Source organism: Trachemys scripta, chromosome 12 (assembly GCF_013100865.1).
Source record: "Trachemys scripta elegans isolate TJP31775 chromosome 12, CAS_Tse_1.0, whole genome shotgun sequence".
In the NCBI taxonomy this organism is placed as follows: Eukaryota; Metazoa; Chordata; order Testudines; family Emydidae; genus Trachemys; species Trachemys scripta.
Window position 1 is genome coordinate 10711628 of NC_048309.1, and position 24796 is coordinate 10736423.

Here is a 24796-nt window from a genome sequence, read left to right on the forward strand (position 1 = left end):
GGATTCCAGTTAAAGTCAGCGTAAGCTGCAAATACTCAGCCCGTGTGCACATCACGTCCTTTTATCTTGATTATTACGAAGATTAGACCAAATCCTTCAAAAGGGAGCAAAGCCTGAGTAAAAGGGCTGCTGTGGGTTCTGAGGTTCAGCATGCTGGTATGTGCTATGCTTGAACCCACTACTTCTGTTTGACAAGCCTACGCTCCCCTAATTCCCTTTGGAACACCTGCCTGCAAACTGCACATCAACAGTGCACATGCAAGGATGTGGAAACCCTTCTGTGATTCCTTCACCTTTGAAGCAGCAACACAGACTTTCCCACTGCTTATGGGAACAGATGTGTCCTAGTCAAACTCTGAATCTAGCTGAACAGTCCTTGGATGCAAGTTTTGACCGGAGACTCTCTCTCTCTCTTTTAGAGCCTTTTGTGGCCACATTACCCAACTTGCAGAGTGACTTCTGTAATTCATAGAAATATTTGCAAAAATTTATATCCAAGTCATTTTTATCCCTTCCTCCTGAAGTAATATTTATTAACTAGAACCAAACAAATTAGAGCAATTTCCATTTTAACTCTGAGGCTAGGCAAGAGCTTACAGATCCTACTGCACTATTTACTGTATTTCCCTCTATTTAATATTTTGCAAGCAGAATAGGTTAGAACAGGGGATCTCAACCTTTTCCTTTCTGAGCCCTTCTTCCCCCCCCATGCTATAAAATATCTGTTCCACAACAACTAGTTTTCTGCATGTAAAAGCCAGGACCAGCATTAGGGGGTAGCAAGCAGGGCATTTGCCTGGGGCCCCATGCCACAGGGGACCCCAGGAAGCTAAGTTGCTCAGGCATCAACTTCAGTCGCAGGTGGAAGGGCTCAGGGTCCCAGGCTTCAGCCCCATGTGGTGGAACTTCAGCTTTCTGCCTTGGGCCCCAGCAAGGCAAACACTGGCCCTGCCTGGTGGACCCCCTGAAACCTGTATGCGGCCCCAGAAGGGGCCCACCCCTGGTTGAGAACCCACTGGGTTAGAACAGTTGCAAAGAGCTATTCCATTTAAATCATTTGTCCAATTAGAAGGTTAGGCAGTACATGGAGACGTACGAAATATTTTGGGCCTGTGCTGCACTTGTAAATAGGTGATAAACCCATCTTTCCCGTAAGTGATTCAGCAGCAATAAAGTACTTACTGTTATTTAATGATGCAATGGTTTAAAGACTTGACTACTGTACAGTGTGTAATCTGACTCAACAACAGACAATACAGTGGGCTGCAAGGCTATTCAGAGAAAAGAATCATAGATTTAATCTCTGTGTTTAAAAAAAATAAAAGGAAATATTCTGTTTTCCTTTTCTAAGAGTAACCCTGGAAGAAGAAAATGAATAAAGTAGAAGAGGAGGTTTATTCTATCGTTAGAGATGACAATTTGGGTCAGTTTCTTTTATAAACAACAACATTATTCCAATAAGTAGTTAAATAGTTATTCCTCTTGGCAATTAGGGATACATTGGAATGGTTCACATCAGACTATATTTGAAATGCACATGAAAATAAATTCTAGTAAAAATAAGCCTTTAAGTTGTTGTTTACATTGGCAAGTAACCAGCTGGACTATAAAAGCCAATGGTATGACTGACTACCTTACTTATTTTGCAACTGTTACACTAAATAGGTGTTTTAGAGTCTCAATATCCTCACAAGAGATACAGACTTTCTTAAAACAAAGAGAATCAGACTTTTGGGATCAATTTCCTGTTTATTATTGTATTTAATTATACTTTAAGGATGACATTTTCCCTTCCTCAAACAAAGCACAAAAAGTGATTGCCACGCTGTGGCAAGGTGGCTGTGATTTCCACTCATCTGAAAAGCCCACTGTTTGTTTTAATGCAGTGAAAATACTCAATGAAAAAATCCTCACAAAGCCTTTATGAAATGAAACTCAAAACACCTAGTATGTGATTTGCTTTGTAAGCATAGTTATTCCTCAGACACACAAGAGCATACACCTATTGTCCAGAATGAAAAACTTGCAATTCTGTAAGTCAAACACAGTAACCAAATCCCAGCTCACTAATTAGTTAGGCCTGCAATTCTTCTGTATCTGCTTATAGATACTCATGCACTTTAACCAACTTACTTGTTTTTTCACCACCTAACTTCTTATGAAGTTTCAATCAAATCAGTCCTAATGTGCTAAAAGCCCAGTGCACTGGTGCTGAGCTGGCCAGAAAGGACCACACATTTTGAGATGAGCATGAATCCTGTCTATAAATTCTTGACAATAATTTACATTTTACTTCAGAAGAAATATATTTGTTTCCTTCCACCTCTTTCAACTTTATGCATGTATAATTTTCATTATAGAGAGACTTCAGTGCAAATGAGAATCAGGCCCATAGAGTCAGATACATTTTTACACGGATGTTTGGTAATTGCAAAACATTCAACTCCAGGTTGTAGCACTGATCAGCAGCTTTCATGTCTACTACAGTTAGAATGAAAAATACCAAGCAAATCCATCACTACGAAGACTTAAAAGTTAAGATGAACAAGACAGATTTCTATAGAACATTGTATGGGATACCCTTCTCACCTTCCAGAAATTTCTAGATTCCAGAAAACTAAGCTGCAAACACTAGTTCACAACTTCACTCCTTTCTCTTCAACACTCTCTGACAGTTCATTCCACTCACTAGCCACATGCCTCTTTAATCACAGATGTAATAGCACATTTCCTTGCTCTATACTTCTGGGCAGCTTTATAATATTCTTATTGTTTCTAAATAATAAGGACATTAGAATCTAATGGTGTGTGTGTGTGTGTGTATATATATAACACCCTTTTAAATATAGGATGCATTCATGTAAAACTTTTGCAGTGAAACATTTTTAACAAAATAAATAAATAAAAAAACCCCACCTTATTTTAGGCCTCGATTTTCAAAAATTACACATGTTCAATTATAGGCTCCAAAATGCATGCCTAATTTGTCATACAATTGCCACAATAATGCATGCAGTGATGGTAACAATACATGCAAGTGAGACAGTCCTGAAAAGTGGGCCCTTTATGGCTGGCATTACAACTGAATTGTAGATTTCAGACTATAAGACTGGAGGTCACATTTACAAGAGCTGAACATTTTTAATACAAGTGAAGAAAGGTATCATATGACAAAGAGGGCACATTACCAGAAAGCAGGCAGAGGCATGAACAGTAAATTCCTGTAGATTCCATACAGCTACAGTGAAATACAGGAAAGGAATTCCCTAACACACATTGAGAACAGTGGCATAAATAAATATAGTCACAAATATATGATTGGGCTTAAATAATTTTAAATACTTCCTAGCAAATAAATTCTGGTAATAAAATGACAGTCTTCAAAAAATTCTAAATGGACTATTATTGATGAATCGGGACTTTCTCATGATTGACCGGTGCTCCCAGAAAGTTGATGTAGGTGTGAGAGGTTTGCTGAATTCAATGGAGCAGTCATTGCTTTGCTGTACTTGAAGAAATCTCACCTGTAAAGTAGTAGAACCTCAGAGTTACAAACACCAGATTACGAACTGACCAGTAAACCACACACCTGATTTGGAACCCAGAGTACACAATCAGGCAGCAGCCAGAGACCCTCCCTCCCCCACAAGAAAATACAGTACAAATACAGTACAGTACTGTATTACATGTAAACTACTAAAATAAAAAGGAAAGTTACAAAAAAGATTTCACAAGGTAAGGAAACCGTTTCTGTGCTTGTTTCATTTAAATTAAGATGGTTAAAAGCACCATTTTTCTTCTGCATAGTAAAGTTTCAAAGCTGTATTAAGTCAATGTTCAGTTGTAAACTTTTGAAAGAACCACCATAACGTGTTGTTCAGAGTTATGAACAACCTCCATTCCCGAGTTGTTCGTGACTCTGAGGTTCTACTATACTGATGTTATGTCACATAACCGATCAGCATTAAACAAGTTAATTACACTCTTCAGGAAATGGTTTCCTGAACTGACAATTCAAAATGACACGTTGTTTTGGATGATAGTCACGGATTCTACCTAGCTTCATGTGTTCAAAGGTGCTTATGGTTTTGGGAGCTAAATTTAGTCATCTGCTTGTAAAATGCACTTTTTTGGTGCACATCTTGTTTGTAAGTTGTCACAGGGTTGGGTTGGTTCATGAATAAGTATTACAGAAGGAGTTTAAAAGGTTTCTGCAATTAATTCTGATAATCTTTTCATACTGAAGCTAGCTGGGCAACTGAAACTTGCTTTTGGGGTAAAAATTTCAGAAGTGCCTGTGGACCAGATTTCTAAATGTAATTAGGCACAAAATGGGATTTTCAAAAGCACGTAGGCAACTATGGGAGTTAGCACCTAGGCCTTTTTGAAAACACTACTATCTGCATCTTTAAGCACCTAAATACCTTTAAAAAGTGGCCTACGTGATTTAGCAGCCTATGTCCCATTTTCAAAAGTTTCTTAGGCATGTAGGCTCCTAAATCACGTGGGTGCTTTTGAAAATATTGCCTTGGCCCAGTCCATGGGAGTCTTTTACAGAGCTCCCAAAGAGGGTGAACATTTATTAGCATTCGTTTCTCTACTTGCCCACTCCAAATCAGCTTTTTATCAAGGTTTCTTTTTACTTGGGAAGATGTTCTACAAGCTCTCACACTGTACAGACACTGTGTGTTGATTCCCAATGGATGCTGACAGGGCCGGCTCCAGGCACCAGATTAACAAGCAGGTGCTTGGGGCGGCCAAGGGAGAGGGGCGGCACCTGCGGCAATTAGGGGGTGGCAGGTCCCTCACTCCCTCTAGGAGCGAAGGACCTGCCGCTGAACTGCCGCCGCCGATTGCGGCTTTTTTTTTTTTTTTTTTTGCTTGCTTGGGGCGGCAGAAATGCTGGAGCCGGCCCTGGCTGCTGACAAGTGTTGCAGCTAATATTGTGTGAATCTGTACACACAAATGCCCATTTCCATGTGCAGAGATTTTACAATTATTTTAAAGAAACGCCTATTACTTTTTATTCAATGACTGTGCTTGGAGTTTGTTCCTTCATTCACTTTTCAATCTTCTCCTGTTCCATCTTTGTCTCTAGAACCAACATTTTTCCTACGGCCACAGTGACAGTTTTGCCTTTAAGCCTTCAATTAATATCCTCTCATTAGTGATGTATTTCATTCATTTAGACATGCATGTACAGTTTTGCATTTGCCACTGCAGGTTTATAATGAAAATGGTGATTATATCTGAACTCCTCCTGTTTGCTTGCAAAATGTGAAACACGGAAGAACACACACATGTCTGTACAAAGCTCCAGTCTTGCAAACGCATGTGAGCAAAGGGTCTCAGGCCCAACCCCAAGCTAGGCCATTCTACGATGACTGTTGTACATGAAGTTAGTTATCTGTACTCTTCCCCTTTTTGTAGTTGTGCATCTCCTTTAGAAAGTAGGGAAAATGTCAGCCTCCACGTAGCTCTTGCCATGTTCAGAATAATGAATTCAGGATTTAGCAGTTGTAAATGTATGCTTCAAAATCAACAAATCTGCTGTATAAAATTAGTCTGTCCCCCTATTAAAAAAAGAACACCTCCCCTCCCCTCACAAATCACCACACATTTTTTTCCTATCAGCTGCCCATTTCTCTCACAAAGCTGCCATCTTCTGCTTTCTTACATATTAATGGGTTTCAGGGATTTCTGTTTCTGCTGCCTTCTCGGATTACAAATTTCTTGTGTGTTAATTAAGCTGAAAAAAAATTGAAAGAATGTCACTGATTCGCTTGAAAAGCTAAAAATAGATTGTTCTGTCCCGAATATGGACTGCTAAGTTTTCAAACTATTTGTACAATGCGAATTAATTGCAGATGGCCAATTCATCTATTTAGATCTATGTGACAGAAATGAATGTACTACTGCAACTGATTGTAAGTGTGAAGCCCTTTCAGGTAGCTGGGTCATGTTGAATAAGGTGGGGGCATGTTTTTAACTTTCTGAAAATGCAATTTGGCAAATGGTCTGTTGATTTGAAGCTCTCCCTCAATAAAACAAAACCGAACCCAAACAGCTGAGATTTTAGATATGAAGCTGATGTGCACATTCGGAAAGCTACAAGCAATCTTTCATGTATGTTTCTAGCATCCATAATATATGTATGAAAGCAGTTGCACTCATCTAGCTAAAAATAAGCTTTTCCCTAAGGTACTTAAATAATCTTAATGAGGTGAATAGAGACATTTATTTAACCTTTTTGAAATTATCAGATTTTTTTTTGTCTTTTCTATGCCTAAATATTTCCATTAAATAATTCTATAACTTTTCTGGGTTTTCTCCCCAAAAGGAAATTAAACAACAAGCTACATTATAGCTATTATGGAGAAAACTTCAAGAAAATCTAAAAGGTGGCTGACAGTCAATCCTGGCTGTTACTGCTGTATCGCTAGTTGGATTTTCCAAAATATTGTGAATTAGGCAAGAATCCATATATTTTAAACTATGAAATAAAAACATCACTAACATAAGATATGTTGTTCGGGAATCAAAATGATCGGTTCTGGTACAGATCCTGCCTAGCAAGAGTCCTGCTTTATGCTGAAAATTAAAAATGTTGTTTGGGATTCTTCTAAATACTGCGAAGCAAGAGAAACTAAATATCACAGAGTCACTTCCTACTCCAATGTCTCTCCTTTGCAACGTCACTACTTCACATTCCCCAAATGCTCTTCGTAGCCTTACTTTCTTGAAAAATGTTGTGCAAAGGTTAATACAATACACAAAGGACCTTTGCCAACAGGGTGGTAAGAAAACCTCCCAAGAAGCTTCAGAAGGCATTTTATTAGCATGCCGATAACATCACAGAACTAATGTTTTTTAAGAGAACATAATGTGTTTGGAACATTTTTCCAAAGCTGCTGTCTGCGTTTTGAACCATTTATTACAAATTGAACTTTTAAAATCAAGACTTTGGATATCTTTTAAAAGTTACACTATAGCTCAAACACAGGGCTTGATGCAGAAATTACTGAGTTTCTGTTATGTTGTGTTATGCAGGAGATCAAGCTAGATGATCATAATGGTCCCTTCTGCCCTTAAAATCTATTGATTTTTTTCCCTTATTGCGTCTCCCTATGAAATGCTTCTGATGAAGCATGTGGATATTACGTGGCCATGCTAGTTGTGAGAGGGGGACTGAGACCCCTCTTTTCCTTTCCACTATGCCCATATTTTAAGTTATGTTGCTATTTGGGGCCCCGTTCAAATTCCCATGTGAAAAAGTTGGTCTCTAAGTAATACAGTACAAATTATATATTGTACTGCAGCCGCTTTTCAAGTTAAAAAAAAAGAGTTAAGGAAGGCTATTTAAACAAGGAATACATTCTTTGTGCGGGGCTGAAAAAATTGTAGGGTGCTGCCCCTTAAAAAGTGAACTCTGTCCTGTACTTTTCCAGTGGTTAGCCTTTATTACCTTGAAATTCAGGAGGTCACCCTCATTGGAGAGGCAGAACAACAGCTGTGTCCATAAAGAGAGAGAAGAGTGGACTAGTTCCCACCAGTTCTGAACAGGTCCAAGTATTAAGCCCAAATCTTTCTGCAGGCTCAATTTCTCTTTGCAGCGTTGGCAAGTCTCAGTGTTTTGTGTTTCTCTTAATGCCCCAGCTTCTGGAATCATGTGATTAAGTGAGAATCCCAGCTTTCATTAAAACAAATAACAAAAGTAAATTTCTAGCCCTACTGGTTGCAGTGAGAAGCTTGCAATTGTGTGTCCTAAAGATACAAAACCTAGGATGCAAATAAACAAAGCCAAACAACATTTTTTTTTTTTTTTTTTAAATCAGGATTTTCTTGGACCTGACATTTTTCAGCACCTGGCATTGGCAACACTGCACTTTGTCTAGGCATTGGCTTCTCCCCTCACTCACAATCTAAGGCCTCTTCTTCAACCAACAAGTTCTTCTCCTTTACAGGAGCACAGGATTCAGCCTCAGTGAAAGAGCCAAACGCGACGCTGTTTGCCTGGGCAGCGGCTGCTCAGAAACTCCTATGTGGCTGTTATTCCAGTCGCTGAATTGAAATGGTGACTGGGACCCCTGTGTCACACACACACACCCACTCCCCCAGGTGGTTTATGGCTCCAGTCCATGCTGACAGCTCTACCCGCTAGCCCTATATTCCCCCACTTCTGCTAGACTATGCAGAGTTGGGTGTAACCACAGCTGGCAAAAAAGCTAAAAAACTTTCCACAGCATTTTTGATTAGGGTATTGGTTTGTTTGTTTTTCAAGTTTGAAAATTTCAATTTAAAAAACTTTGACTTTAAAAAAAAAAAATTTAAATGGTGTGTTGACCATCTCTGTGTGTATAACCGATCTCTGTGGCAGGCAGGGCTTGCTGGGGCTTCCTGCTTCCCCACTCTGCAGCGTCTATGTACAGTGGGACCACCACAGGGTATGGGCCCAACTCCCCTGGGTGAATCCCCGCCAATATGGATGGTGCTTTTTAAAACAGAGGATGCTAGGGCTGCTATGTGGATACGATAGTAAAATTGTTTATGCTCCACGGCTGCTCCATGGCCTGAGGCATCCAGTGTGTCCTGAGGCCCTTGAGACTTGGGGGAACCCAGATAATGGGTTGTATGTACAGGGAAGAGAGAGCTGGAGCCAAACTGGCCACAGGGAAAGATTTGGATGGATTGAAAAAAAACAACAAAAAAAACAGAGGCACAGAGGAGGGAAGGTAAAGACCTTAAGTGCTCCAGAGAAGAACCCAGAGCTGATCTGAACACCGACTTTGCGGCCTACTTATCACTGGTCATAAATATGCCAGTGTGACTCAGCATTCTCGGCACTAGGCCAAGAAGGTCCCAGGTTCAAGTGCAGTAGCACTGGGGGAGGGGGTGCTGCCTGCTGCCAGGTGCCAACTTTCAGAGGAAACCCTCATTGCTAAATGGTTTTAAAATGCAGGATTAAATTCCCTACAGGCCTTAGCAAGAGGCACATCCTTATTGCTCTTCTTTGTAGCAAGGAAAAGGCTCAGCATAAGGGCAAATCCTGCTCGTTCTCTTGAGGAGAAACAGCAGCAAAGCTGGTGCCATTCCACTTCATGGGGAGTTTTGGGGGGAAGCAGGGGTGTCACTCACTCAAGAGAGAGCCTGTGCATAGGCAGTGGAGGTTACTGTGTCTAAATTATTGGGGGAGGGGAGTATGGGGGAGGGCCTTGAATATCAAGTGGAATGCTTCAGTTTAAACAGCAGAAACATGTAAGGGAGCCATATGACAGAAGAGAGGTAGGCCCTAAAAATAACATAGCAGCCAGTCTCCACCTCCCACCCCCAATTCAAGCAGTACAGGGCCAGGCTCTGTGCTGTCTCTGTCACATAGGGGGTTTTGTGGGTGCAATACACAGTTAGTGCTACATTTACGCTTCGTATCTGTAGAGCATCGCACTCTGTGAGGTTCCCCCGCCAGAGGCAGGAGAGCAGGGATCACTCCAAGATTTGGAGGAAACCTTTGATCCTTTTGCTCTGTTTTCTGTCTGTTTGTCGGCCAGATTAACGTGACCAATGCGCCAGTTCTCTTCAAGCAAAGAGGAAATTCCGATCCACCCTAGCATCCCTGTTCAGAGTTGATGCCTGTCAATTTGGTTCAGTTAAAATCAACCACGACAAAGTGTTTCAGACTGATGGAAAATGATGATTTCTAAGAGTACTATAGTATTTCTCCTTTGTGCAAGGACTGTGCAGTTTTTGCATTATCCAGCACAACACACACTGTCCACACTAAAACAACAATTTACTAGTCTCTGCCTTTTTCATGTTTGCATTCAAAACAAGCTCTTGATTTATTTGCATGGTGGGTGATAACAAAAAAATTAAATTTTGGTGGGTGGTACAAGCAGGATTGGTCAAAGCTATCTTTTTCATGGGAACGGCACCAAAGATGGCACAAAAAGTAACAAGCCAGGACACTGCTTTCACCCATCTCTGATCCAGGAGGAAACTGCAGCTTGGTGCAATTGTTTTCATGTTCACTATGAATCTAAAGTGTGTGCATAGAAATCTGCACTTGAAATGGGTGTAGAAAACAAAGGGAATCTGCACAAGCACTTGAAAAGGAAAAGCAATTGCTGATTTCTTACGGTGGCATGGCAGATTCTGCAGGGATCCAATCCTCGCACATGCACTGACAGGGAGACCTTGTTGCTTTCTCCACCTATTTTTGTTAATATTTTTGCTATTTCTAAAGAGTTATGGTTTGTAGATAAAGCAAACAACCTCTGAAAGGAGCTTCACTATCTGAAACAGTGACTGCTGTGTCAACTATTCCAAATAATGGATTAACGCAATACCTTGTTATGTCCCAGAAAGGAGACAAATATAGATCTGCGTTGATAGACAGAAATGGTTATTGTCAGGCAATCTACTCATAATAAATCAAATAACTTCAAAGCATTGTCAAGGTAAAGGAGATGTTTAGATAGACAGTCCTAGAGCAGGCCTGTGGGAAAGATGGTTATAGAATATTCTATTATGTGTTCTTTGCATATGTGCAAAAAGGAACTCAGGCTAACACTTAACTCCGGAGAGGGCTACTGAAGAATCAAGATTGAGAATATTCTGTCCTTTGAAACTCCCAGCAGTGTGCACCATGTGGTGGTGAACACTCGCACCATCAGGTCCCTTGCCTGCATGTGGTTACAGCCTTTCCTTGCCTTGGGCTACACATAGAGGTGCCAGCTACAATGGCTCCACCAGACTGGTGCCACTGTCAGCATTAGTTTAATTGACAGGGCCACGTCTCCTATTCCGTGTACACCTGACACCAGCTGTGCTCTCCTTGTGCTATCCAGTGCTCCAGGAAGGAAGTGTGCTTCCCCAGGCATGAGTCCACATGGCGCTCCCATGGGAGCGACACTGCACCTATCCCATGGAGGTCATTAACGAGCCCATTAAGTTCATTTCATTGCTTTCACTGGCACAACTGGCCAGCTCATATCTCACAATCCTGCTTCCCATGGACACCTAAGGGATAGTTCAGTTCCCATAAATACAGCTTGGCGTTTGTTTTATTGTTTCCTTGGGGTTGCTGCAAACATCTCAGCGTTCTGAGGGCCATTTTCCTTTTGGAAGGATCTGGCGACATTTGCTTTGCATTTTCCCTTCTGATTGTCTGTAAAAAGCTTTACTCATGGCAGGAGAGAGCAGACTTCCTTTGCCAAAAGGAGAAAAGCCAATTAGACAGTAAGGCGAAACAGAAGAGAGCCATGTTATTAACAAATAAACAGATATAAAAAAAATAAGCCTTCCACTTACTGGGTAACTGAAAATCTGTAAAAAGTTTCATGTAGACATTGGTCCAACTCATCCCTTCCATTTTCACTGCACTCTTGATAGCTTCAGTCCACAAGGGGCAGTGCCTAATCTTTGCACAACATGCTCTGAGAAGAGGTAAATTATATCATGGTAAAAATTTGGGATGTAAAAGTTTAACCGGTTAACCAATAAACTTGATGTTTATCAGTTTCTGTTAACGATTAAACTCCGCCCGGGGTCCCAGCTGCCAGCCCAGCTTCCAGGGTACCAGTTGTCAGCCCTGCCTCCGGGGTCCCAGCATGCACGAGGTCCCGGCTGCCGCCATGCGCCCGGGACTCTGCTGCCACCCTGCACAGAGCTCTAAGGGCGGGGCAGCAGCTAGGATCCGTGGCGCAGGGTCGGCAGCCAAAATCCCCGGGCACTAGGTCGGTAGTGGGGACCCCCACGTGCGGGGCTGGCAGCAGGGGATTCCCGGGTGCGAGGCCAGCAGCGGAGCCCCTCCTAGCACCCTTCGTACCCCTAGTTCCCTGGTTAAAAGTTTAACTGTGTAACCGATAGAATTTTAATTGATTACATGGTTATTGTTTTTACACGTTATTTACATCCCTAGTAAAAATGCTGCAGGAGCCACTGATGGAGCATCATGAGATTAGCAGAAGTGGAGAAAAAAATGCCCCAGAAACCTAGTACAGACTCAGGCTAAGATATCAACAAGTAGAATCAAGTGGTTGGGGCTGCAAAACTGAGAGAACGCACAGGGAGTCCGACTGTCTAAGAGTATGGGCCTGATTTCCAGAGGGGTTGAGCACTCCCAACTGCTATTGGCTTCAATCAGAGTGGTGACTGCTCAGCCCTTCTCGGGTCCTATGTGCTGTGGGACACTGCAAGCACGACAAAGCGTCACACACACACACACACACACACACACATCTGGAGAGAGATTTCCAAAAGGACAGCGACCAAGCTTACAGAACGCAAGTTACCAAAGCATAGACTTGAAGGATGATTTCCTTCCAAGGACAGTAGACAATCTACAATCTTGAACAGACTGCAGCATCTTGGAATTTCAACAGCACTAGAAAAATCCAGGAACACACAAGACAAAGACCACATATCTACGTACCAAATGCCTAACTGAGGAACCACATTATTTGTTCAAATTACAACAACAGGGTAGATAGATTGCTCTAATCATTTTGATTCCTTGTTGTAAATGCTTAGAAGACATTGCAGCGAGATAAACATTTTCACTTGACAATTTGCAATGTGTGTTTGATTAATTTCTTTCCAAAGTCACCACAAGAAGGTGCAACGAATAGCTCAAGAGAAAGCAAATCAAAACACATTAACTCACTTTTCAGCACTGGGATCTTCATTAAAAACTCACAAAAATTAGTTTTTCCCTTTATGTTTACTTAGGTAGCCTTGCACGGGGTCAGGATAAGATTCAGCATTTGCACTGCCATTCTGATGCTCAGCAAAGGTGGGGGGGGAGGAGTACATTACTTACCACTTCGGCATTTTTCTGAAATTGCTAAGAAGTAGGGATTTAAACTTTCACACACCAGCATTTTGCTTGATGAGTGAAAGTTTAAATCCCTGCTCCAGTAGCTTTCTCAATTGGAGGAAGAAAGCTAGATCTTAGCCACAGAAGAACAGACTCAAGAAGTGGCAACCTGTCATTCATTTTCCATTTAGGTTTGGCTCTGAGCCAGTGTTAGACATTGGAAAGTCGAAGCATCTCCAGGATTAATAGAGGGAGAAGGTAGGTTAAGGATTTATTCTACTCCTTACACATTTATTGCTTCTGTTCTGACTGAAATGCTTGATCCTTTGGGACAGGAGCTGCTATTCAAAAGGAGACAATGCAGCTTAACTATAGGTCGCAGGAGCTTTAGGGAGGGGGGGGGGGTTAAAAAAACAAACAGCAGCCTCAAGGCTTTCCAGAAGGGCTGAGTGAGGACTTGGGACATCCATGTGTCCATTGGTCCCGGATTTTTTATTTTAAATACCAATTTGGTCAATGTCTAATGTAAATGAGTCCTCCTGTAAATACTAGGAACTTTTAAAGGCAGTCATGTGTTGTTGTGTTCTGAAATCATTTATATACAATTCCCCCGCCCCACAGCCCCATGTTAAATTTCCCCTTCTCTGTAATCCAAAAAACAACCTTGACCCATTTTATTTTTCCAAGCAACTAATTCTAAGTCTGTGATTTTAAATTTGGAAGCACCAAGCAGCTGCTGCCCTAAAGTGGCAATTTTGATATTGGCTGCTGCATCTTTTTAATTTCCAGCCAGTAAGAACTTGTAATGTTCTCTCTTATATTGCTGAGTTGATCCACAGTCTCACAGGTATTAAATATGGTTCATGATAAATATGCTGATGATAACATATAGTGAGATGGAACGTGCAAAAAAAAAAAAAAAATTGACACGAGGGAGCAAAAAGTTACTAGATTTCAGGGGGTGGGGTGGGGTTGGATGAGCCGCAAAACAACTGCATTTAGGCAAGTTCATTATAAAAAAAATACTAGGTTCTCAATCTGCTTATGCTAGCACTTCTGTTGCTGGACCAGTGAGCCAAGCTCGCATCAAAGGAGTGTTTTCATTGCAACCCCAAATCAACGGATAAACATCAGGATAGCCACTAACAGCACCACAAGGTACTTCGGAACACTTGTTGGCTTAGAAGTAGTGTAGGCCGTTAGCAGGCCAATGACAGCAAACCAAGGGTATTAAACATTTTAAGAAAAGCAGCTACTGTATGATTTAATTTAACTTGCTTGATACAGTTATACTCTAGCAAGAAGCAATCCCTTTGCTTTTGTATTTAAAGGTTCAGGACCAGGTATAATTTGGGCAGGGAATGGACAACTCTTTTGCACCCTACTCTGTAAGGTAAGAGTTCTTTTTTGTAAGTTGACATGCCCAAAGGAGAACCTGAATCTCCAAGCAAGTAGTCCCAGAAGGAAGAAAGGCTGTCCTTTTTCTTCCCATTCCCCATACTGTAGCCAGCCGTAACTTGTTGTGTGTTCTCTTCCCAAAGTCCACATGGGTGAATGTAGCCAAAAGTGGAATTTAAGCAAATCAGTAGTCCAGTCTGGCATATCACCCCCCTCCTCAGCTGTCTGATGTCATGTACAGAAAAGGGAAGGGAAAGACTTCATTTTCAGCTTCTGATCAGGCATACTTGTCAATTCAATGCATCTAAGGTTACTAGCTCGTGTGGCAGTCAGTAAGTACGGTAGTTAGATTTCATTTATCCATATATCCAGGGCTGCCAAACAATAACTACATAATTGGCCTACTAGGGTTTCAATAATCCTTGTAATGTGTTCCGATATAGTGGTGATGAGCTTAGTATAAATCCTTACATAGGCAATTATAGATTTCCTAACCAGCACATTTACCATCGCAACCTATTCTCTTTCAGTCCTGAAACCCTTTTGACCAGACCATCAGATGCGCCATACTGTTGGGTGATTTTATGATGCAAACAAATATCCACTGTGGACTACTATGTCACAATGAAGCCCCTTTCCGGCCAAGCAGTACTTAAACCCAAAGAGTTAAACATTGGCTCAATATAATGCTCTACCTACATTACACTCATTCCCACAGGGGGATGGCACACTTTTGGGGATGATTACTGAAAATAAAGTGGGCCTCTTGACATCTATAGCCATGCCTGTAGGTGAGGTCCACGGTCAGCTACTACTCATGCAGACATGTCCTCTAAATCTACACCATGACTATCCTGTTATCTGTATATGGCATGAATGGATAAACCACACAGACCTGAGCCAAGCCAAATTCAGGCTAAATACAACGGACTAATACTCAAGTATTCTGTTCACCAGTGCCTCACTGCAGGAAGGAGGAGCCCAGCTGGCCCAGCAAAGGCCTCCTTTATGGTCTGAGGACCATAATAAGCCGGAGTCAGGGAAAAAGGTGCCCCATGGCACATAGTGCCAGCCTCCCTATCTCTTCTGTAGAAATAAGGGACAGCTGCTGCCAAGAAGGAAAAGAACTCCAACGGTAGGGATTGGCAAATAGGCTATTTGTTCTGGGGAGTCAAACGTTTCCTGAATATTAGTGTAACCCACACACCTTCTGGGTGTGGTGTTCTGTCCCATCTAGTGGCACTGAGACCACTTCTTAGAGAGATGAATGAGTCTGCTCTACAGCCTTAGTTAAGAGCCTTTGCAAATGAAATGGCAAAAAAAGTTGTACTACATGTTTAGCAGAATAAAGAATATTTTTTACACACACACACACACACACACACACACACACACACACACACACACACACACACACACCCCATGCCCCAGCTGTTTGGTTTGTGTCCAGAACTCAGAGATCAGCACCACTATCACACAGGGCCAGATCCTGCATGCCTACTCAGGCAAAGTTCCCAGAAAAATAACTGGGAACTTTGCCTGCATAAGGGCTGCAACTAGGCTTTATAATTAAGACTAGAAACGACTGCGTTCTGGGTCCTGGCATGCAAAAGATCACAACAAGCATCCATCTTTGCTTATAAAATTCCCATATTCAGCACAGCCACAACAGGGAGCTTTAAAAATTAGAGCAGGGTTTTCCCATATATGGGAAAGCTGACCTGCTGTGCAGTTCCTCCAGCAAAGCATTATGACAGGATAGCCGTCTGATCCGGAGAAGTCCTGCCTGCTTGCAACTTCTGCTTCTCCCATGGGAGATGTGAAGTGCTCAGCACTGAATTACACCACCTGGTTAAATGAAGTCAACCCACAAGGATTTGCAAGAGAGCGTGCAGTCAATTTATTCTCTTATGCTGGACTCACTCACCTGCGTGACTGAGAATGGCTCAACAGGGCTGTTAACTTCAAAAGGCTAATGCTTTTAAACCTGGCTGCCTAAACTGAGGCTCTGAAGTCCCTATCTTTGCACCTAAATAAAGGTGGCCTTATTTTCAGAGATGCTGAGCACCAGCAGCTCCCATTGGATTTGTGGTCTTACCACACTAATGAAAATCAGGCCACTTTACATTTAGGTGCAGAATATACAGACTTAGGAGCCTAACTTTAGGGCGTCGAGTCTAGAAATTTTGGCCAAGATGGACAAATCACAGTTGAGATTGTGTGTGGCCAAATTTCAAGTTGCAGTTAACTTCTGCAGCTGAGAGATTAACTCCTGAAATCAGTCCCTTATCATGGAAGTGCTAGTAGATTCTTAACTAGAGCTTCCCAAAGAATATTTGAGTAAGTAATGTTTATGCAGGTTCCATGAACGGAATCACCCACAAAGGCTTGAGGAACTGCGTCTGCTTTCCCAGCTGATGGTCTGATTAATTCCCCTCCTATCACTGGCCTCCCGCAGCAGAGTTCCCCCACACAAAGCCTGACTATTTAAGGAAGGGTAATTTTATCCGAACCCATCATCAGTGATTTCAATATTTCTATGCAATTAAGAGTCTATTATTTTAAAATCATATAAAGCCTATAGAAATCAATAGCACAGTGAGCTAGGGGAAGCCAGCCACCTCAAAGACAGGAATTTTATACTGACTTTGAAATGTTGCCTCTCAATGAAAGAGAGTGCTATGAATACAGATCTCTTATATGGATTTGGTACAATAAACTGCATCTGCTCACAGAAACAACCTCGAATAGGAGAGCACATTCACAACCTCTTAAAGCAGAGCAGGATGGATATGGTGAGAAATATATTGAAGCATTTCTGGTTGTACTGAATAGAAGTGTCCTCTCAATAACATTGGGAGATTCTTCATTTGTTGGCAGGGGATCTCCTGTAATGATCCCCAGGAGTCTGTTTTTAGTAGGCATATACTGCCTTAGGGAGAGATTTGTGAGTGGTTTGGTAAATTGTCAATGATATCCGGCTATATCTCCCTCCCTCCCCAAAATCCCAAATGACAGAGGGATTTACAGAGCATAAATGATTTGTCTGAGTATGCACTACCAATCGTGAAATAATCATCGATACATATTTTTCCAGTGTGGCTAAAGCCATGTGGATCAATCATCTTATTTTAAAGTTTCTAAAAACACATTTTATACACTCTAGGTTTCAAAAATCTGAAATGCACATTCACATGATTGTTAGGAGTTTAGGGCCTGATCCAGAGCCCACTGAAATCCATGGGAATCTTTCATTGACCTCAGTGGGTTTTAGATCAGGTCCTAGAATAGCTACAGTCCATCACGCAAACTCTTACACACATCCAAGGATTTACTGAGAGACTCTGAAAGAACTCTCAGGAAATCAGAATTTAGAAACCGTTAGTTGCAACATAGATGAACAAAACAATGTCACAACTGAGATTGACACTTCAACCTTAACTATCCTAAAGTGCTATAAGGCTTTTCTGTAAAGTTTGCTTCCATGCCTAATAGCCAAAATGAGTTAGGGATGGATTGCTTGGTTTATGTTTGAATTTGTTTCTTTTATCAGAATGCAGCGTTACATAGTTTTGTCTGTTAATAATCACACCAGTGGTTTTAATATGAATTAACTTAAGAGTCTCGTCTTTTCAATTTGTCAAAGCATCAAGGATATTTCAAAGACAATACTTTTAAGATGTGCAAAACAGAGCTCAGGGCCACCACTGAGAATTCTGTCCAAGGCTCCTTATTCCTTCACTTAACTCAGGAGAGTACTGATTATTTTATTTTTAAGAGGGGGACCAGGGTCCAAACCTTCAGTGAGTTTGGTTCTGCAAATACTATAAATGACCAGTGAAGTTTTCCAAACCACGCACAATTTTCTCCTCGTCTAGTGTGAATTTATAAAAACGAAGTGCAAGATTAGCATAAAGTTACATAAGGGTTTGTTCCTGCACTCCTAGCATACAAAGAGGATAGGAGAGGAAAGAGGTTGATCTGGGAACACAAGGAAAGCAGAATGAGGCCTCTAGAGATTATCTGTCAAACACTGTTCTGGGCAATTTTTCAAGATATCTTCCTTCATTTAAAAAGACTGATGGCTAAAAGTGCATGGTGGTTTCATGGTCTGAACAACCTCAGCAAACATGAACTGACTCCATCCTCCTCCACCAAAATAAAATACTATTTTCCTTATTTGAATTTATGAATTTTGTCTTACCAAAAATTATAAGGGGACAATTTAAAATCCCCCAATTAGTGTCTCATTGGTTACATTGCTTCTGTTATTTAAAAATGCAATTTTAAAAACATATACAAAGTGAAACATGCTATAACTCCCCAGAATATTGGTCTTCTTTGTGTATGTGGGATTGAATTTGCTATTTTCATCAACTGGATGATTCTGGTATTTAATTTTATCTTTAGATTTTAAACGTTTAAATGTCTTTGCTGTAATCAGCTTGTAAATTAATTGTTTTTCTCATTTAAAATTCATAAATAAGTTCCTATTAATAGTAGATTTGCTAGCACATTTTCTTTTAAAGTAGTCATTGTTATTAAATATTTAACACTGTGGATGTACATCACCTTTGGCACAAAGCTGATCCTTGTCCAAAGAATTTATAGTGTAAAGATTTAAAAAAAAAATTGTGACCCAATTTTATATCAATTTATAGCCTCCATGCATTTTAGCACATTTTAAAATTACATGGACTAAATTAAGTATCAGTTCGATACTCATCTCATGTTTAACCGAAAATCTGATCAGCTATAATCTCATTAGTTATAATAGGATTTTATAATTTCTGTAATGAGATTACAGAAATATCTGTATCTAAAAATAAAAGGAATGTTTCCATGATTTTGATGAAGGAAAGTTTTAGCTATTCCTAAATTGTTCTCATTTGGATCTAAAATTCAGACTGACATTTTTATTTAGTTCTTAAAAAAGATAGTTCAAAATATATCTCTATTACAACAGAAAATGAAGGGACATGCTCCAGGATTTCAAATATCCCATCTGGAAATTTGTTGCAATAAATGTGTTGTGGCTTTTCTGTTATTTTAGTTTTGTTTTTTTCATTTACAGTTCAAAAATTGAATGGAGGGGTATTTTTCCCGGTTAGGAGTCCAAATATCAAAGGAGTTATTCAAAATTTGCTGCTGCCTCTTTCTCATCTTTTACAGTCTCTGTATGATATCAGACAACAGACAAATTCACCAGGAAAAAAAATAAGTTAATTTCATTCTTTTAGAGGCATACAGAATTGTATTTATTTCCTTAGCAATTTCCTTACGAAGGGTAACCTCTCTGCCAACTTTCTAGGACTCAATTCTGAATCCCTATTCTAAAAACTTCTACTGATGTCAGTGTCATTTTTGACAAACAAACAATGCAAGATCCTATTTATAAGAGTCTAACAATACTTTCTGTCTTCATGACTAAGAAATAGAGCATTTCACTCCTATAAAAATTGACTCATATTTTACATATCTCCCCAGATTACCTCACTATATTTATACCAACATATTATATTAAAAAAAAACCCAAACATATTTTATCTAGCTTCCTAATTATACCTGTTCTCCATTTTAAATTATGGTGTTACCTATCATGTGTGTTTCCATCCTTATATTTATGTATTTAGTTTTTTTATTTGTATTTTTATATTTTAATTTTTACTTTAAGTGTAGAGGCTGTTTTAAAACTATATATTGGCATTTTAATCCTTTTCTGTGTTTTTACTGGATGAATTATTGGACTTCATGTTGAACACCTTGCCAGCTGCAGAAGGAGTTTACATATTACTGTTATTTATATTTTCACTTGAAAATAGCAGAATCACAAGTTTGACTTATGTAAATCTCAGACAGGTGAAAAAATATAAATTGTGGAATTCTTTTACTCTAAAATGACATAATCCCAGCCGTTAACTCTTAGTTAGCTGTTTAATTATCAACATGAAAAGAGGTGTCAACTGTGTTCTAAAATTGAGAATAGTAAAAATCTGGGGAAAGAATCTGTTATGTGCAGGAGGTAGAATAACTCAAAGAGAGAACACTAAGAACTTTCTAGCAGAGTGATGTTAAAAATCAGACTTATTTCATACCTTACTGATAGGCACCTTTAGGCTACAATAGCACAACAAACAGATTACAAATTTTATTCTAATTTAACATGAATATATTCCACAGCAATCCTATATCGATAATACAATTTCTATATTTTCAACTGTATACACATTTCATAGCATATTAATACTAAATATTAAGAAATCTTCTCCATTCATTATCTTGTATGTACCTGAATCTTTATATTTTTATCAACTGCATCTCAAAACTACATCATCAGATTTTAAAGTTCCTAATTTATTCATTTTCAGAATCCCAGGAGAGGAATTTCAGAATACATTTTACCTAATTTCCCCCTCTTTTTGGCACCAGAAATTGTAGACTGGAAGAAAGTAAACGTGTAAAACCCCCAGCTACTTTGGAATAATGATTTCTGGAACAGCCCACACATTGAAACCAAAAATCTGTTCAAGATTAGAGGTGATCACCATATTTTTCAGACATCTAGCAATTAGTCAATTACTGTTAATGTGAGCAAATTATTTAATAGGCAAAAAGCATTTCCAATTTATATAAACCATACCAATTTACTTGGTCTGGAATAAATTAACACATCCATATATTTCTTTGCTTACTGTGCCAAGCAAAGTCTGTAATATCCTCCCATAATAATATTTTGATAGGAAAGTGAATGTTCAGTTTGGATTTATACACAGAAATTTCTGCATTCTATTAATTGTGGTGATCTAGTATGTGATGATCAAATTAAAAAAAAAAAAAAATCACCAGCAATTTAATTAAAATAAAACAGACATAACCAGGTAACAGTTTTAACTGAATACAAAAACATTTTTTTCTATTTACTTTATAGTAAATGAAAGTACTCTTCTGTTTTTAAAATGACACTGCTTGAAGGAATTAGTTATACTTCATATTAATTATATTTAAACATCAAAACATTTAAAATGACCTAGAGAAAAAAGCTGTGGAATATCAAAGACTTCAAAAAGCAATTAAATGCTAAATTCTTAGCATACTAAATACGATTAAGCTTGATAAAACATGCACACAAAATGTGACAGAGGTTTGCAGAAAGCATTTGACAAACACCTTTGGTGATAATCTCAGGCTTTTAAAAAAAAGTACTGTTTAAACTCAGTTCTTGAATCAGTCATCTCCAGAGGCTATAGTAATATTTCAACAAAGTTATGTGGTCTGAACTATCCTCTAGTTTTCTTATTAATGAATACATATTTGTCTGATACTGTACAAACGAGATACATGAACATCTTAACTATCCTGCATGCATAGATCTGTTTCTAAGTAAATATACCAGAAAAGAATTGTGACTGAATTTTATTCTGAAAAGGATCTGTGCTCTCTCTGGTCTGTAAAAAACGGTCCGGACATTTCATTTACTGTTGACTAGAGTTACCATGTTAAATTTAAAGAGGCAATATGACTGATTAGGAAGTGAGGTGCTCCAAAGTCAAAACAATACACTTTCAGATCCGCCAATGTCTTTCACCTGGGTTATGAAAAGGGGTTGAATGCTCTAGATGTTTTGGTAGAAAATTAAGAAAGTTACTGTAATCTCTAAACTAAAACTTCACTTTTCTCAACCCCCAGTCAGCTAGAACAGCTTCAATAACAGGTCTATCTGTCTGTGATTTCTAAATATTTCTGCCTCAGTTATCTAGTCCAGTCAAAACAAGCACCATGTTTACAACCAGGGCTGCGAGAGATTTCAAAAAAGCTGCAAATCCTTCCACGCTCATCAGAGCCAAGAATATCCCTAAGTCTCCTGTCTTTCCTTAACTGAATCCTGCCCATAACCTTCCTCCTGCCCCTTCCCTGATCCATTTTCTGGAACCATCTCATTCCTTGATCCCCTAATCCCCTCAGGAAAGAAGTCAGTCCCCTGCTCCAAAGAAAAGAGCTATTCAAGGTCTCTTCGTCCTTTTTCTATCGCACAGTTGAGTGGCTTCCCTTTTGCCATCACACAAGTCTCCTGGAGAAGAGCCTGCACCTTCTCATCTGTAGGAAACACAGTAGAACGCCACTGCACCTCAAAACCTCCCTTTGGAGGAGCTGCCAGGGAAGCTGCTGCTCTTAAGATTCACAGATCTGCAAATCTGTTGAAGATTTATAATCCATCTGTCTGGCTGCTTGTGGCCAGTACAGGGGAGGTTGGAACAGGAAAAGAACATTCAAAACTGATTTGATAAAAGCAAAAGAAGGTCTTTAAAAAACAAAGATAAACTCAGTAAAACTGAATAAAGAAAGAAAGAAAAAAAAAAAAAAAGGAAACTTCTAATTTGACTTTCCCAATCCCTGGGCATGAGGCTCAGCAAAATGGGAATTTGCCCCCCTCACTGGCACGGAGTCTCAAAAATAAATACATTAAAAATAAAATTAAATTAAAATAGCCAAAACTCATTCTCTGCCATGTACAAAGTACTGATTTAGTCTGTCATTCTACAGAGGGATCTGCCTTGGGATTTCTCTTTACAGAAGAAATAGGGAACAGGGGAGGACTGGATGAGAAGGGAAATGTTCCCAAGAGAGTTTCACAAGTTACAGCACATTTATTTCACCAGATGCTATTTTTAAACCAGCTGTTGCTATTTTTATAAAATGTCAGTGTTTTCCATTTGCTGAACTCTGTCCTCATCTAGGCAGCCCTCTGCTCCTCCCCCCAAAACTCCCCACCCAACACACACTTTCAATCAAACCACCCCCCACACACAACCTTTCCCCCATAACTACCCACTCTCCCTCCTCTCTCTCTCACACACACACACTCCCCCCCAGCTGTCCTCTAATACCCACACTTCCTCTCCAACTTCTCCCAAAATGGCCCCTATTCCTGGTCTCTCCCCCCCCCCCCACACTTCACCCCCACTCCCCACTATTCCCCGAGTGCTTTCATTTCTACTGTGCATCAGATCTGGCAAAGCTGCATTCTTAAAACAATATTTGAAAAGCCGGTCTTCACCCTCTCCCTCCCCCCCCCCTTAAGCCCCCCCTCTCCCTCCCACAAAAAACACAGTTGTGCACAGTGCAAAGTCCAAGCTGGATCACCCAACAAATCTCCTGCTTTAGCTTCATTCCTCTCCAAGCACATTCCTGCCAAAGTGTGGGGGGGAGGGAGGGAAGAGAGAGCAAACAAACGCGACTGTTGCTAAGTTTTGCACTTTATACCCTTTTATATTTACAATCCTCTTCAGGCTAAAAATAGCAACACATGATCCATTTATAACTGGCCGGACATGCCCTGAAGCTGCTGGCGGGGCCCTGGCTGATGAGGGGAGCTTTTTGCGTTCTTTCTACCTGAGCTCATTCCGCATTTAAAGGGGTCAGACAACTAATCTCCTACAAAGCACATACTCAAATGACTAGCTTCCAGTGGAGATCAGACCCTTAGGTCTGGTATACACTTAAAAATTAGACTGACCTAGCTATGTGGTTCAGGGCTGTGAAAAATGTTTGCACCAGGGTTACGTCAATTTAATCCCTGGTGAAGATGCGGCGAGGTCGATGGAAGAATTCTTCTGTCAACCTAGCTATCACCCCTTGGAGAGATGAATTAACTACATTGATGGACAAACTGCTTCCATCGGCGTAGCTGTGCCGCTGTAGTATAGACATCCTCTTAGGATAACAGATGTAAAGAGACATTAAACTGTAGACCATCCCAAACCTCCCAAGTGAGTGACCAAGATCGCAAATGAAGAGCATACAAAATTCATACAGAATGCTTCAAAAGCTGTGGGATTCATTCCTTCAGTATAATGAACTGGTTCCATAGCTTTACACTTCCATGATCTAATTATTTCTGATGTTAAAAGGAGAGAGAGAGAAGAAAAAAAAGGGGTGGTGGTGGGCAGAATCACAAAATCTGTGTGAAATGTAAGTAATTTTGGTTCTAAAATGAGTGATGGCCCTTGAAACAAGAGGTTTGGTCAGTTCCTCTGCAAGTAAAGGATATTTCCCCACTTAGACTGATCAGCTATTAAATATTAAATCTACCTTTAATCCCTGCTAGTGCTTTATGCACATGAATTTAACTACGGTAAGCCTCACAGTTGGTCTGGGAGGTAGGTATTCCTCTCATTTTACAAAAACACAGAGGACCAAATTAAGAGGGAGTGTAAATTACACATCAGCAAGTGGGTGTAAAGGAGCATAAATAGGGGTGAGTTACATATTAACAGGCTAGAAGACTGTCAGAAGAGGTTAGAGTGGCTTATCAGTATTGCCAACCCTGCGTGTGCAAAAACCATGAGTCAGACCCTAAAACATTATGAAAGTGTTTTAAGCATGAGCTTAAAACACCAAAATAACCCAAAAGAAATCCCAAAACAAAATCAATGGGGTCGTTTTTATTTATCCTCTGGCTTTTGATTCTTAGGGTGCACTCGAGTCATATTTTCCATTCTTTTCCTACAGCCATGGAAGCTAGTAACTTGCCTTTTTATTGTTTTAAAAGAAAGGTGATATAATCATGACTCCAGGAGCTGTGAC

The 24796-nt window shown here is 40.0% G+C and overlaps 1 protein-coding gene and 1 long non-coding RNA gene across 8 annotated transcripts in view; both read right to left on the reverse strand.

Moving 5' to 3' along the window:
* The window catches only part of GNAS (GNAS complex locus), a 236362-nt gene that overhangs the window by 160562 nt on the left and 51004 nt on the right, over positions 1-24796 (reverse strand). The window lies entirely within an intron of this gene.
* Positions 1174-22925, reverse strand: LOC117885760. Of its 7 annotated transcripts, none has more exons than XR_004647839.1 (5): positions 21798-22925; positions 11308-11432; positions 7466-7690; positions 5021-5441; positions 1174-3524 (listed from the first exon to the last, which is right to left on the reverse strand). It is a non-coding gene; the product is annotated as an uncharacterized LOC117885760 (long non-coding RNA). The 7 variants fall into 7 exon arrangements; XR_004647842.1 differs by having other exon boundaries at positions 5064-5441; positions 21798-22924; XR_004647838.1 differs by lacking the exon at positions 5021-5441 and adding an exon at positions 5678-5749 and having other exon boundaries at positions 21798-22921.